The 17,278-nt window shown below is 39.2% G+C and overlaps 1 protein-coding gene across 1 annotated transcript in view; it reads left to right on the forward strand.

Annotated features, from left to right (window-relative positions):
• SLC35F1 (solute carrier family 35 member F1) overlaps window positions 1–17,278 on the forward strand; it is a 411,079-nt gene that overhangs the window by 382,841 nt on the left and 10,960 nt on the right. The gene's annotated exons all lie outside the window — the stretch shown is intronic.

Here is a 17,278-nt window from a genome sequence, read left to right on the forward strand (position 1 = left end):
TTGTACTATATACAGTACTTAAGATGTACAACATGATTTTTTGATGTATGGATACATTGTGAAATGTTCGCCACAATCAGGCTAATTATATCCATTGCCTCACATCGTTACCTTTTTTCTGTGTGTGTGTGTGTGTGTGTGTGTGTGTGTGTGTCTGTGTGTGGTGAGAATACTTTAGGTCTACTTTCTTGGCAAATTTCAGGTACAGATTACCATTAACTACCATCACCATGCTGTAGGTTAGGTCTCCAGAACTTACTCATTTTATAACTGAAAGTTTGTACCCTCTAGCTATCATCTCTCCATTCCCCCGACAAGTTCCTGTTTTATATGGAGCCTTTTGCCCAATACAGTGGCAAAACTAAGAGCTTAGAGAAAAGATCTAGGACTGGGCGATGTTTATTGTTTGCAATTTGTTTTGTCTGTATAGAACAAGCTGTTTCCCAAGCTACCTTGGTCCTCATAAAGGGTAAGAAGCAAGGTCACAATATGTTCCTCTCGTACTGCTCCTAACCAGTGTGGGAAGACCAGCTTCCTTCAAAATCCCCCTCCTCACACATCCAGTCATTTTCCAGAGCTCTGGGGAACACCTGGCTGTGGGTGCATCCTCACAGCAGGTGGCCAGCAATATTCTTCTCTCCTCTTCAGTTAAGCATCCACATCTAGTCCGTTACTTGGTGTGAACTCAGTTCTTAGCAATTAATCTTATAATTTGCTTTATAAGCTTCTGAACTAAAAGAATCCCTTTAATCTTCCTTAAGGAAAGATGACTAAAATCTATTGTTCTGCTGAGGACTGCAGTCACTGCTTGGGCCGTTCAGATCCAGGCCAGCTCCCAGCATGCCTGAGAGCAGTGTTCCTGAAAGTCTGGTTTCACTGGGGTGCTTGATAAAAATGCCGATTTGTGGGCCATACCCCTAAGCCACAGAGTCAGTATCTGGAGATGTGTCTGGGGAAGTGTGGCTGGTAACAGGTTCCCCCTGGCAGTCTGATGCCCTCTGAGTTCGAGAACCACTGTCCTTGATAAGAGTGTACTCGAACAGTGCCTGTTCCTGTCTGAGCCTGTCCTTTCCCACACTTCCACTGATGTGGGGTTAAACCTGGGGTTCCTCAAATTTACAAGCATCAGGCAATGAGAGGGCTGATATGCTAATTATCTGCAATCCATCCTCTCCTCCTATTATTTGTATGTTCCTATTCACTGAGGATAAGTAACTTTGCTGAAGAGGAAAGCATGTAGTAACCCCCCATTATGCCATCAGAAGGGAAATTCTGTTATCTGAAAATTAATTACTGTATTCACTAATTTAGAATTGTAATGGATATTTTTATTTCATACAGCAATGATTTGGGGTTTTTTTTTGGTAGGGCAAAATACACATACATTTTGTTACTATTTGAAAGATAAATTTTCTTAAAGCAGGAATGGATCCAACAGAGTAGTCATTTCTTCTAGTTATAATTTATTTCTATTGCCTTTTTAAAAATTGACTATAATTGTAGATTCACATGTACTTTTAAGAAATAATAGAGAAAGCCCAGTTAACCCCTGTGAGCCCAAGTATCTGAGATAGGTCTCAATCAATTTGGAAAGTTTATTTTGCCACGATTAAGGGTGCACCTGTGACACAGCCTTAGGATGTCATGACAATATGTGCCCAAGGAGGCTGGGGAACAGCTTGCTTTTTATACATTTTAGGGAGACATAATACATCAATCAATACATGTAAGATTTACATTGGTTTGATCTGGAAAGGCCAGACAACTCAAAAGCAGAGGCTTCCAGGTCACAGGTTAGATTTAAACATCTTCTGATTAGCAGTTGGTTGCAAGAGTTATCATCAATAGGAAGGAATGTCTGCTTTACCATAATGGGTTGTGAAGACTGGGGTTTTATCATGCAGATGAAGCCTCCAAGTAGCAGGCTTCAGAGAGAATAGATGATAAATGTTCCTTATCATATTTAAGGTCTGTGTTGATGTTAATGCCAGTTGGCTCTTCCTGAATTCCAAAAGGAAGGAGGGTATAGTGAGGCATACCCAACTCCCCCTTCCCATCATGGCCTGAACTAGCTTTTCAGGTTAACTTTGGAATGCCTTTGGCTGAGAGGAAGGGTCTATCCAGATGGTTGGGGGACCTTAGAATTTTATTCTTGGTTTATGCCCTTTACCTAGTCACTTACCCCTAGTGATAACATCTCACCAAACTGTAGTACAAAAAACCCCACAAAACTGTAGTACAATACCAGGATGTTAACACTGATACACTCAACATCCAGAACATTTCCATCAGTACACGGATTGCTCATGCTGCCCTTTATAACCACACCTACTTCCCTCACCCACCCCCAGCTCCTCAAAATCACTAGTTTGTTCTCCATTCCTATAAATCTGTCATTTCAAAATGTTATATAAATAGAATTACACAGTATGTTACCCTTAGGGATTGAGTTTTTCCACCAGGAGAGGTGTCTTTAAACTAAATGAAATGTTGTGTGGAAAAGGGTTTAGTCAGTAAGCTTAAACTAAGAGTTTAAAAAATACCGATGTGGCCGGGCACAGTGGCTCACACCTGAAATCCCAGCACTTTGGGAGGCCAAGACAGGTGAATCACCTAAGGTCAGGAGTTCGAGACCAGCCTGGCCAACATTGTGAAACTCCATCTCTACTAAAAATACAAAAATTAGCTGGGCATGGTGGCAGGGACCTGTAATCCCAGCTAGTCGGAAGGCTGAAGCAGGAGAATTGCTTGAACCTGGGAGGCGGAGGTTTCAGTGAGCCCAGAGCATGCCACTGCACTCCAGCCTGGGCAACAGAGTAAGACTCCATCTCAATCAATCAATCAATCAATCAATAAAAATACTGATGCTTGGGTCCCCCTCTCACCCATTCTAAGCACCCAAGCATCAGAGATTTAAAGGCTCCCCAGGTGATTCCAGGGTGCAGCCAGGATTAGGCCCCTGGTTCAGACTTACCATACATGGCTGCAAGCAAGTAGAACTGGGACCAAAGGGTGAAGGTTACAAGCTTATTGCTAAATATAAAGACACATTGTTAACAAGTAGCTGAAAGTGCAATAGACTCTCTTGGGAAGCAGGAGTTTCCATGGCTAGAGGAAGCAGGACACTGATGTGAGAGAGTACCAAGGGGCCTCAGCTTCTGTGCTGAGGATTGGACCAGTGACCTAGTAACGTCTGAGAGCTCACTTGGTTTTACTATGGTCTACAATTACAGATTATTCTTTAACTTAATGATGATGTCTTTAAGCAGCTTTCTGGTCTGGTTATAAATATCTGCATGTTGGAGGGGAGGGCTAGTTGTTCACAGATGTTGCTTATCCACGCAGAACTAAATGACTAAATGAAGCTCGCCTGCCTAACATTGATTATTTGGGTTTTTGGATTTTTTTTTCACTTTCCACTCTTGGAAAAAATCCATTCCTTTTCCGTCCCATCATTCCACTGTCTGCAACAGTTCTGCCTCTTGCGCTGACTGCTGTGCTGACTGGACAGTAAAGCCCCATGTTCCTGGGAAGCAAATGACCTAATTCTAAATTCGTCTATCTGAAAGGCATAGTGCTTCTGCAAACTCTAAATCTTACAAGACTTTGAGAAGTGGTTATGTATTTCTATTCTTTATTACCTGACAACATTATTGAATCCAGAGCAGTAAATCTATAGCCATCCACAGAAAGCACAGGAAATGAACTTGCCTGGGCCTCAGAGACCCCCGAAACTAAGCCCAGGAAGAGACTGACATAGAGGCTTTTCCATTGGAGGGTGTACTGACTTTTCAAGGTCAGAGCTTGGTCTGGGGTCTACCATCTTATAAGTATTGTACAAACAAGACACTGTTGAAATTGAAAGGATGTTAGCTTCCTGTTGCTGCTGTAACAAATTACCGCAAACTTAGTGGCTTAAAAAATAACCCAAATTTACTATCTTACAGTTTTGAAAGTCAGAAGCCTACCTGGGCTAAAATTAAGTATTAGTAGAGGTATGTTGGTTCTGGAGGCTCTAGGGGAGAATCCATTTCCTTACCCTTTCCAGCTTCTAGAGGCCACCTGAATTTCTTGGTTCATGGCCCCTTCCTCCATCTTCAAAGCCAGCAGTATGGTGTCTTCAAATCAGACTCTGCCATGCCTGCTTCCCTCTTTTGGACCTGCTGTTACATTCAGCCCACCCAGATAATCCAGGATAATATCCTCACCTCAAAATCCACATCTGCAAAGTCCCTTTTACCTTGTAAAGTAACATATTCACAGGTTTCAGGGATTCGGATGTGAACATCTTTGGGGGATTATTATTCTGCCTACCCCAATGGGACTAGTACTAATTCTACCAGGACAATACGGGTATACTGACTAGAAGCCAGGTCAGCTGGGATGCGTGGACATGTGGTTCAGAAGCTGTGTCTGGGCGGTGAAGACACATTCTCTGCCTACAGACACTGTGCTCTGTTGAATTTCCTAACTGATTTTTAAAGTAGTTCAGGTTTCTTGCTAGTATGTGATTTTAATAAAGAAAACACCAAGTCATGTGGAGAGAGGATAAATTGGAGTGGGAAAACTATTTCAACATCTACCATGTAAAGTGTGAATCAAGCAGCATGGTGTGGCCAAAAGAGCATAGACTTCAGAGTCCAAGGAGCCTAGATTGATTGATTGATTGATTGATTGATTGATTTTATTTTATTTATTTATTTATTTATTTTTTTGAGACGGAATCTCGCTCTGTCGCCCGGGCTGGAGTGCAGTGGCCGGATCCCAGCTCACTGCAAGCTCCGCCTCCCGGGTTCACGCCATTCTCCTGCCTCAGCCTCTCGAGTAGCTGGGACTACAGGCGCCCGCCACCTCGCCCGGCTAGTTTTTTGTATTTTTTTAGTAGAGACGGGGTTTCACTGGGTTAGCCAGGATGGTCTCAATCTCCTGACCTCGTGATCCGCCTGTCTCGGCCTCCCAAAGTGCTGGGATTACAGGCTTGAGCCACCGCGCCCGGCCCGGAGCCTAGATTTAAACTGGCTTCTGTGTATGCTTTAAGTTATTTGTGCCAGTTACTTATTCTCTCTAAACTTCAAGGTGATGAGGTTTGCCTTATGGAACTTTAGAGGGGATGAAGTTAGATAATGTATAAAAGGTGACCAGCAGTGATACGGTTCTCTGCTTAAACATGTGTTTCAGGATTAGTAATTCCTATCTCATTACATTTTTGGACTATTAACCCTAGTCTAAGATTTTGTAACTAGATGTAGTGCTTAACAATTTTGTATGAGTTCTCTCCAACTTTCCTGTTTGAAAAGGCAAGCCTGGGGTCTCATGCATTGAAATGTAGAAAACATTGTATTAGGCATTTTCAACTGAATTATTTGATTCCTTTATTGCTTACCATGGAATTTTTAGGTGACAATCAGAAATACAAAACATCTGAGGGTTGTTAAAGTTAAATACCAATCAGTTCTTTCACTGTATGCCATCGTGTGCTGAACATTCTTGAGCAAAATAGCAGCTGACGTGAAATATACAGAAAATTCCTTTTTGCCTGACATTTAAATGACGATGGCTTATTTCACGCATTTACTATTAACATGTCAAGGCTAAATATTGCCACAAAATTGTTGTAATAAAGTTGAGAGTAATTTCATAAGGACATATGATTTTTGTAACTTTATTAAAATAAACTAGAAACTAACAGACAAAAATAAGCATCATAAATACTCTCCAAGTCCCCTTTAAACACGTCACTTGGGCCATTGGCTTATGTGGCTCTCCATGCTGAACAGCCTGAAGCCACAGATTATCCTGTTTGAAGAATATCTTAGGAAGGTATGGGCTCCATAAAACTATTCTTGCATGAGGAGAGTGTTTTTATCATACAAATAATTACTAAAAAAAAAAAAAGAGAGATTTCAAAATCGTTTGTCCAAAAGGCAACTCCAACTATTCTGGGTAATGTGATTAATGTGAATTTTGTGGGATTTCATGTGCATGTTTTCATTAGAAAGCATTCTGTATGTCTTAGTCTCATATTTATACCAGATAATTTTTAAATAATTGCTTTGAGTTACAAAACAATCAGAAAAGTTTTTAAATGTCAGCAGCCTGTGCTGGCAATCCAGGTGACACCCTATGAGGACAGGTGTAGAGCTCCATGATCCACCCTGACCCTCCCCGTCAGCTCCTAAAATTACATCCCACATGTGCCAGCTTCTCTTATTGTTTTGTTGTGGTGGTTGTTATAAGAGATTTGGCAAGCAAAGTTTAGAAACTCTGGACCTGAGGTCATTATAATAACATATTATTATGCATTAAATTTAAAAGAAAGATATCCAGATCATATTTATTTATTCTGTACCTGTTATGTGCCAGCCACTGTTTGGGTGCATAACTTTTTATTTATAGGTGAAGATGATAGAAAAACCAAATATCACCAGGCAGATAATGCAAAGGATAAGGTTCCAAAACACGAAAACTTTAGTAGACAGCAATTTCAGCTGTCCTTAACATCTCAGTCCCAATGCCAGAGAGTTTACAGAGACTGGAAACTTTCATTAAGAGTGGCATCTTTCATTAGACATGAATCAGTATCTTGAGCCAAGCAACCCTGTTGATCCTCTATGGCAGTGAGCAATCTCAGTAATGTCACTGCACTTGAAAACCAGGGCAGGCAGCCTCAACCTGTGGCAGCTGATGAGCATAATAAAAGCAATACTTCACTTCTTATTTTTTAAAATGCCCTCATAAGTAGCCTATTAGGTTTCTTGTATGTAAAAATGACATCTTAAAAGGCTGTGGATGTTAAACTCATAGTGCCCAAATGTAATTAGAAATAGGAGATTTAAAATTTAAGACTTAGTCTTTTATCACTCTACAATACTTTTTAAAGTTTTGCTGGTGAGAAGAGAATTAGGGAGACTGGTGTCTCTGAAGCCCAGAGCATTTCACATGGAATACCAAGGTGAAAGATCTGTGAACATTTGACTTTGGCTTTCCCCTGCACTGTAACAGTACAGCCCCTTTTGAGGCTTCCGTCTTGCTGAATAAATTAGGGTAAGTGTTGCTAGCTTCTAGCAGTGGCGAAGGGATGCATTTCCATGCAGCCATTCAGGAACCCAGGTGCCTTCCATTTTGTGGCTCTGACATCCTCTAGAGCAGGAGTCAGAAAACCCTAACCTGTGAGCCACCCCCTGTTTTAGTAAATAAAGTTCTTTTAGAGAACAGCCATGCCCATTTCTTCACATATTATCCATGGCTGCTTTTATGCTACAATGGCAGTGTTGAGTAGTTGTGACAACGTATATGACCCATAAACCCAAACTAGTTACTACTGTCCAGCTCTTTAAGAAGTCTGCCCAGGCCTGGGCTAGGCACTTGGAGTCCTCTGTAGGACTCCTTATTAGACAGCCTGGAGACTTTTATGGCTGTGTCTAGAATGATGTGTCTATAGCCCCTCCCATTCTCTTCGCCAGAACTCAGTCACATGGCCACACCTAATAATTGCAAGGGAGGCTGGGAAATGTAGTCAAGCTATGCAGGATGAAAAGCAAATGAGTTTAGTGAACAAGTAGCTGGTCTCTGCTACATTAGCAATTTCCGTTTCCCAGAAATATGAGAAGGACTAGAGAAGTTGGGAATAAATGGTGAGGCAAGCCCTGAATTATAGCCAGAAGCCAAAGTTCCTTCTACGTAAATCTATTCTTGAACTCCACATCACAAAACAAATATTTTGAACTCACGTCATCATGGTAAGCTGTGAGGAAAGATTGAACGGGCTAGAGGTACTGCAGAAGTTTCAAATGGAAAGGCTTGTGATTGGATTGGGGCATAGCCAGGAAAAAAACAGCTAGTTGTCTCCCAGGACAATGCCTGGGATGTGTTTGTCACCAAAGTGAACAGCCCGGCCGTTCAGTCACATTCACAAGATTGAATGGCAACAATCTTGCCCATTCAGTCACCTAATTTTGTCAGCAGACCTGTGTGGATCCATCTTCCGTGAACCAGAATATTAATAAACCAAGCTCATAGAAATCAGAGTATCCGTTTGCTAAGACATAAAACAAAGAGTGGCTCGAACATTAAAGGCTGAAGCAGAACCACTACTCTACACATCTCTAGGGGCCACCAAGGACTGAAGACTTTTTTCAGCTCTATATTTAAAGTGTTAACAGTTGGGATTTACTCTCTTCCGTGAAAGATGATTAACACTGTCCTCCCTCATTTCCTGACTTTTACTGTATTATTTTATATTATCAATATTTTAATAGTTAACTTCTGTAAATATAATCCCTATGGTTTTTAAACCGTATTTCCACACTTACTACATTTGCTGTACCACCAGTCTCTGAAATATAGGTTCTTCTTTTCTGAATTTATTTCGATATCCTTAGTAGGCTGGACTTCATCACTACTGGTATTGTCAGGAAGCAATACAGCTATGTATGGTTGTACAGGCTGTGCACAGTGCAGTTTGTCCATTTGTAGAGAATATGTTCCCTATAATGCAAAAGCAGGTAGTCGTCAAGTGTCTTGATTCACTGCGGAAGTACCATTGGGTTTGCAGTGAGTCTACCAGGAAATGTTCATAGGGGTTGCATTCTTAAATCTTTACTTCTTTGAAATCATGTCTACTCTTTAAATTCAAAGGATAATTCTATCCTAGGTTGCATTTTTTTTCTCAGAACTTTATATATATATAAACCAAGCTCATAGAAATCAGAGTATCCGTTTGCTAAGACATAAAACAAAGAGTGGCTCGAACATTAAAGGCTGAAGCAGAACCACTACTCTACACATCTCTAGGGGCCACCAAGGCCCCTAGAATATATATATATATATATATATATTTTTTTTTTTTTTTTTTTTTTTTTTTTAAGTTGAGCACTGCACCCTGATATGGTGTGGATGTTTGTTCCCTCAAAATCTCATGTTGAAATGTAATCTACAATGTTGGAGGTGGGGCCTTGTGGGAGGTGTTTGGGTCATGAGGGCGGATTCCTCATGAATGGCTTGGTGCCATCTTCATGGTAATGACTGCATGCTCTGTGAATTCACATGAGATCTGGTTGTTTAAAAGAGTCTGGGACTTCCTCCTTGCTCTCTTGCTCCCTCTCTCATCATGTGACATGCCTGCACCTCCTTCACCTTCTGCCACGATTGTAAATTTCCTGAGGCCCCCACCAGAAGCAAAGCAAATCTTGGTGCCATGCTTATACAGCCTACAGAACCATAAGCCAAAATCAACCTCTTTTATTTATAACTATAAATTATCCAGTCTCAGATATTCCTTTATGGCAATGCAAATGGACTAATACACACCCAGTCCTTTTTCAATGTCATGAGTCACTGGATTTTATCATTTAAGGAGTTGTGTGACTTACTTTTCAAAAAGAGCTTACAAGTATTTTATCTCAGGGTTCTCTTTGTCTGACAACATCTCTAATGTCTTTACATTCGTAGGTCATCTTGACCTATGACCCATCCCACTCTCAGGAGTATAATCCCCTTGTGACCTTATTTCCCCTTGAACTAGAGGAATTCAATTGCTCCTCTAGTCCACCGCAAATCCCCAGATAATGCCAAGCCCCAAGGACTGTCTACCTCCCCAAGAATCTTAGGAAGTACATAATGGTTTCTATTCCTGACAATAGTTTCTTGACTGTTTCCTGAGTTCACCCAAACACCACTTCAATCAATCCTCTCTGAATTGCAAAGTTCTCTGTTAATCTCCAGTCAGCCAACTCCACTTCTTTCCTCTGAATGACTTCTGGTAGGTAATGCTGGGTTAGCAATAATGCTAAGTCATGTTGGAATCTCCTAGATTCTCCCTTAACTAACTTTTCAAAGTTTATGCCATATGATTATACCCCTTTTCTTATTTGGTTGCTACCAAAAATTTGCCTAGTTTTGACTTTAGAGTTCATTCCATTAAGCACTGCTCTCCTCTGACATCTTTACTCATAAATACTTTTATTGGGCTGGGCATGGCCTGTAATCCCAGCACATTGGGAGGCCAAGGTGGGAGAATTGCTTGAGCACAGGAGTTTCAGACCAGCCTGGGTGACATAGGGAGACCTCATCTCTACAAACATATATATTTTTTAAATTAACCAGGCATGGTGGCATGCACCTGTGGTCCCAGATACTCGGGATGCTAAGGTGGGAGGATCACTACAGCCTGGGGGCTTGAGGCTGCAGTGAACCAAGATCACACCACTGCACACCAGCCTAGGCAAACAGAGTGAGATCCTATCTCAAAAACAAACAAACAACAAAACCTTTTATTGGCATAGTCACATGCATACTTTCATATATAAACATTTAAGCAAGCGTTTGTGTCCGTAGAGACGTATCTGAAACGATGTTTATGAAAATGTAAACGTTTCCAGGGGCAGGCAGAATGGCAGTGTTGTCATGAGTTGTCACAGCCCGGCTATGAATTCCAGCCCCACTTCCTACCAATGGGTCTATAAATTTGTTATGCCATGGCTCAGTTTGGCAGTCAGATGAAGCCTAGAGATCTGTTTTAATTAATAATGTTTTAAAATGTCTAAAATAAAATACATGGGATTTCAAAAACAACTATATTAAAATAACATCAGAATATTTTAAAATGTGATGATATATACAAATCACAAGATCTAGAATCAGATCTATTAACTACTGTCATTTCAAAGCAGTGATTAGCATAAGAGATATTTGGAGAGATCTGCAGCAATTGTAATGCAAAGTAAAAATATACACTGTATATGATTTATGTTTGTGGAAAAGGCTAAAGTGCGTCGAATACCACTGAAGTTCAATGCCTACATTTGCAATTGAAGAGCTGCTAAATGTCAGTTAGAGGTCAGTTAAAATAAGAGTCTAGGTTTCTCATCCAGGCTCACAGACCCCATGAATTCTGTACAGGGACCCCTGGTTAAGAATCCCTGAAACAACCAGTTACACAGCCTTGTGCAAAAGTTACATCTCTAAACTACAGTTTTCCCACCAAAGGGGGGTCATAATAGTATCTCTCTCATAAGATTAATTGTGAGGCATAAGTGAAATAGTAAATGTAAATCATTTACTACAATATCCGGCACAGTGAATATTCAACAAATAATGCTGTTATTAAGGCTGGTAGAATTGTTAATACAATCAGCCCTCTGTATCCATGGGTTCCACATCCATGGATTCAACCAACCATGGATTGAAAATAATTAATGGGAAAAAATTACATCTGCACTGAACCTTATACAGACTTTTTATTTTTCTTGTCATTATTCTCTAAAGAATACAAAATAACAACTATTTACATAGCATCTGTATTGTAGCGGGTATATCGTAGTGGATATTATATGTAATCTAGAGCTGATTTAAAGTATACAGGAAGTCATATGCAAATACCACACCATTTTATATGAGGGACTTCAGCAGCCACAGATTTTGGTATCCAAGGAAGATTCTGGAACCAATTCCCCATGGATACTGAGTGATGACTATACTTACATTTCATGTTCTTCACACTTTTAAGTATTGCATAAATTATGTATTGCTAAAACGCTACATGAACAGTTGTTACTTTTACTTTTATAATCACAAAACAATAAAGTTATTTCAGTTTGAAAACAAAGCTAGCAATCCCCTTGAATAAGAAGGAACTCTAAATAGGAATCTCTGCTATTGAAAAAATGGACAAAATTATAACAGACCCCAGTTAGAAGATTAAAATGGTTTATGATCAGTTTTAATTGACAAATATGAACAAAAAATTCCAAGTTTTTCTTTGTTTCTGTTTTGACTATTTTTATATTTAAGAATTCTTCACTTATTAGATTGCTAAGTACTAACTTATGGTCATATGCCTAGTTTCCTTCTCATTTGAATTATTTTAGAATAGTGTTTTATTTTTTAAATAAATACATTATAACCATGCTGTGAGGCCTCAGCTTTAGCAATGTGACTCAATTTAATTAGAATGTACACGTTGGTGACCAGTTTCACACCCAGTTCCTTGAGGATGCTCATGGAACCAGACATTCGAGGTGCAGGAGTGTAGCTGTGTCCCCTTGCTTTGTGGGGGTTTCAGGTGTTATGAATTGTACTGGTGTTTCCATTGTGTTTCAATCAATTCCATCTTTAAATGAAAGACTGGCTTTACGTTGGAGGTCAGGACTAAGTTCCAGGATGACAGAGACCTCACAGGGCTCCTTCTCTGCTGGGCGCTGTGTCTCTGGTGCCTACTGCAGAGCCTGGCACAGTAGGTGTTTGGTAATTATTTTTTTAATGAAAGGTTTATTTTCACAGGAAACATTGAAGTTTAATCTTCCACTTTCTAGGCTGAACATTATCTAGAAATTTTCACATTGGAAGCCAGAAAGCTTTTGATCAATGTCGACTCGATGTCTCAAGTTGATGAAACCAGCTGAAAAACAAAAATTCAGATCCCACACAATAGTGAGCCACTGTTTTGATTCTTTCTTTGGCTGAGTTGATGGATTGCTTAGGGAACATCTCAAGGGAACATGGAAATCAGAAAATCAGTTCAATAGCATTGTAACTGTATGCAGTGTAAGGGGGGTATGGAGGAATGGAACTCACATTAAAAGCTGAACATTTGGTAAGAAATTTTATTTCTAGAAAAAAATAAATTTTTATATTATAGCTAATATTCAGATTTAGTTTTCATATCATCCCACATTAAATTGTAAAATTAGTCATTATCACATACAATGTTTAGGCATCTATATTGGTAGGTATAGATATAGATATATTGGTAGACCAGCAGTCAGCAAACTTTTCCATGAAGGGGCAGATTATAAATATTTTAGGTTTTGCAGGCCATACAGTCTCCAGCACAACTACACAACTCTGCTGTGGACCTGGCTGAGTTCCAATAAAACTTTATTCACAAAACCAGGTAGATGCCAGATTTGTTAGTTTTCTGGCCCTTGATGTGTAGACTGTAACTGTCCTTGCAAACTTTTCTTCAGTCTTTGGCACCAGAAAACAACCATTTCCTCTACAAAGTGTGTCATTAATAAAGCTGCTTAAAGGTTGAAGCTATACACAAAATACTACAAATTTCTTTGCACTTTAAATGTGCAAACTTGTTTTCAAAGCCAATTGTAATTATTTCTACCCAGTTTTAAGTGAAGTGCCTGGCCCCTATTTGAGTTCTTGGTGGCATCTAAGGCGATATCTATTAGTTTTGTTATAAGGATATCTGTAGCATACACACCATGCTGTGAAATATCTTCAGTTTAATAGTTTCTGGTTTTCATTACTTATAAGGAATGAGTGGGTACCAATGCAAACCAGTAGCCCTGAGCTAAGATGTGAGAGAGAAGGAATGTTAAAGCAGTAGCTTATGAAGAACAGGGAGCTATTTGGGAAGGAAAAGCATGGGGGACAGGGAGAGCATTCTAAACTCATTTCTCACATATAGTGAACCCCAGGGGAAACCATTTTGGGTAATAACAATAATATTATCAAGTTAATTTTTCCCAGAATCATATGTCCAGAGAAAAGAGACCATTATACACACAGGCTAATTTTACAGCAAAGAAGTCCTTTCCAAGTTACAGGTCTTTTTACAGCCTGGTGATGTCTCACCATGCCCATCTTCCTCAAAAATACATAGACACATATAGATGGTTATGAATATATTGGTTCATGAATGTCAAACTTAGCGGACTCCTCTAGATTTTGAGGACAAAAATTTGTGTATGTAATAATAGCATAACTCAAAGTTCACTTTATTTTCAAGTCTTAAGACATTAGATAATTTAATTTTTGTAATAGTAATAGTATAAAGTTTAATTTTGAAAAGGAAAAAGAAACTAGCAATGTTATTGAATGTCTCATTTTTTCTACTGCCCCATGGATTTCAAGGACTATACAGTACTGTGTATAGTACTTCACATAGTAATTCAATAATAATGACCTTGTAAAGTTTTAGTATGGAATAACCCAAAACTCTGAGCCCAATGCCCATACTTCTCCATGATATTATGGAATTTAAAAGTGAATATTGAAGGCTATTTGGGAGAAGGTAGCAACTATTTATCAGGAACCAAACAGCTTATTTAGAAAAAAAAAAAACCATTAAACCCATAATACGATTTCTTTTTTGACAGCTGCCATTTCATAATATTCTTTACAAATAACTTACTCATCCACTTATTTCATTTTTTTGTCTTTCCTGCCACCACCAGGTACATGAAAAAGAAAGAAGTATAGAATTCCAATACTGATGCAGGGCAGCTCATTTTTCATTTTGTCAAGGGGTTTCCTCCTTCCCACAGCCGTGATCATATTTCCTGATGATTGTTCATTGCTATAAATTGAAAAAGAACAGCTTCCAAGTTTATCAATAATTCATTAAGGGTGTTCCAAGAGATGTTGAATTAAAGTTGAGTCCTTCCCCTATGCAAAAGAAAGCTTGCCCTTAGAAGCTTGAGTATAGGGAATGGAAGAAACAAAAAGAGTTACTACTTTGTAACGCAGCTAACAAAGTAATTAGGGGACAGGGAAGAGAATTGGGCCAAGGGTCAAGGCCTTTGGGCACTGTGTAAGCTGTCACTACAAGATCTGAGACCTAAGTGCACTGCTAAACCTCCTAGTAGCTACTAAACCTCCTCACACCTCCACCTTCCTTAGCATCAAGATGCTTATCGTGGTACTCTATGCTTCTCTGAGGGACTGGTGTTTTAAAAATGAAATGAAATGATATATACAAAAATACTTTGGAAGCAGTAGACTGCAGCTTTGTTTGCTAAGATGATCATACCTAATTTAGAATTGTTATTCATTATGCTTTCCTGAATATTGTTTCCTTAGAATAAGAGAGAGCAAGCTCTCTGGTGTCTCTACTTAAAAGGACACCAATCCTATCGGACCATGGTCCCACCCTTATGATTTCATTTAACTTTAATTACTTCCTTAAAGGCCCTATCTCCAAGTACAAGCATATTGGGGGTTAGGCTTCAACATATGAATTTTGGAGAGATACAATTTAGTCCATAGCACCAATGATAATCTCTCGTCTCAAGATATTCAATTTAATCACATCTGCAAATACTCTTTTTCCAAATATTATAATGTGTATATGCTCCAGGAATTAAGATGCGGATGTCTTTTGGTGGACCATTTTTCAGCCTACCACACCAAGGAAGCAAAGTGAATTGCTAGAGTTACTCATATATGCTCATGGGTGCTCAAACATGATTTGTGCCAATGCAGAGTAGTTGCTCAAAATTGATAAACAATGTAAACAGAATAGAGAATTATGAGGATTCCTGTGACTTATGTAATTATGCATTATTAAAAATATCTCAGTTGGGAGGCTGAGGCAGGATTGCTTGAGAACAGGAGTTTGAGGCTATAGTATGTGATGATCTCACTTGTGAATAGCCACTGCATGGGCAACATAGTAAGACTTCATCTCTTAAAAAAAAAAAAAAAAGAGAGAGAGAGAAGAAAGAAAGAAGGAAAAGAAATCTTGAAATAAACAGGTCCAAACATGGAGTCTATAAACCAGAGGTTGATTATTTGCACTGACAAAAATGTGTTCCATTCCAGATGGTTTGATTGTTCAGTTCTTTTTTTTAAATAGCCAGTTCCATAACTGCATTTGCAATTCAAATTGATTTGTGGTGAACTTTTCAGAAAGGCATCTGAGGAAGATTTTTATACCAATCTTGGCTTTAGAATTTACTCTTTGTGATGTAAAGATAACAATCACTGACATTTGTTTAACATTTAGTATGTGGCAAGCACTGCACCAAGAATTTTATATCTCATCTCATTCAGTGCTCACAGTGATTCCATATAGCAGGTGCTATCATTGTCCTTAGTTAACTGATGAGTGGCCTGAGGCTTGGAGACGTAGGGAACTTGTCCAAGACACAGCAAGGAAGAGGCAAACAGGAATGCAAATCCCTTGATTTTGATTCTAAAGCTCGTATGATGAAACACCACTTGATATTCCCTGAAAAATATCATTGCACTTCTAAAACTTACCACAGAGAGGAATTGTTACAAGTTTACATCAGAGTCAAAGATCTTTAGTGTCACAGATTGTCATGTTACCAATTATATTAGTCAGCAGAGAAACAGAATCAACAGGAATGTGTGTGTGTGTGTATGTGTGTGTGTGTATTCAGAGAGAAAGAGTGATTGATTTTAAGGAATTGGTTCAGGCCATTGAAGGCTGACAAGTCCAAAATCTGCAGGGAAGACCAGCGGGATAGAAACCCAAGAAAGAGTTGTCTGAAGGCAGTCTAGGGGTACAATTTTCTCTTCCTGGGTGGGCCTCAGTCTTTTTTTTTAAAAAGACCTTCAACTGATTGGGTGAGGCTCACCCCACCCACATTATGGAGGGTAATCTGCTTTAGTCAAAGTCTACTGACCTAAATGTTAATCTCATTTTAAAAATACCTTCACAGAAACATCTGTTTGGTCCAATACCTAGGTACTGTGTCCCAGCCAAGTTGACTCATAAAATTAACCATCACAAGTCCATCCCTTTTCAACTTGGCATCAATTACACATGTCTTTAAATAACACTTAATCTCTAAATAAAGACAATAATAAGGTGCTATTTTTGCCTAACATGAATGACTGTCCTGCATACAATTAGAAAACACACTAACCCTTGCCTTAAAGGCAGACACAAAGTCCTTTTTTTTTCTTTTTTTCTTTAAATTTTTTTTTTTTATTATTATACTTTAAGTTCTAGGGTACATGTGCATGACGTTTATATCATGTATAACTCCCCAATGCAATCCCTCCCTCCTCCCCCCTCCCCATGATAGGCCCCAGTGTGTGATGTTCCCCTTCCCGAGTCCAAGTGATCTCATTGTTCAGTTCCCACCTATGAGTGAGAACATGCGGTGTTTGGTTTTCTCTTCTTGTGATAGTTTGCTAAGAATGATGGTTTCCAGCTGCATCCATGTCCCTACAAAGGACGCAAACTCATCCTTTTTGATGGCTGCATAGTATTCCATGGTGTATATGTGCCACATTTTCTTAATCCAGTCTGTCACAGATGGACATTTGGGTTGATTCCAAGTCTTTGCTATTGTGAATAGTGCCGCAATAAACATACGTGTGCATGTGTCTTTGTAGTAGAGTAATTTATAATCCTTTGGGTATATACCCAGTAGTGGGATGGCTGGGTCATATGGTACATCTAGTTCTAGATCCTTGAGGAATCGCCATACTGTTTTCCATAATGGTTGAACTAGTTTACAATCCCACCAACAGTGTAAAAGTGTTCCTATTTCTCCACATCCTCTCCAGC

This window comes from Trachypithecus francoisi, unplaced genomic scaffold, assembly GCF_009764315.1.
Source record: "Trachypithecus francoisi isolate TF-2019V2 unplaced genomic scaffold, Tfra_2.0 Lachesis_group15, whole genome shotgun sequence".
Lineage (NCBI taxonomy): Eukaryota > Metazoa > Chordata > Mammalia > Primates > Cercopithecidae > Trachypithecus > Trachypithecus francoisi.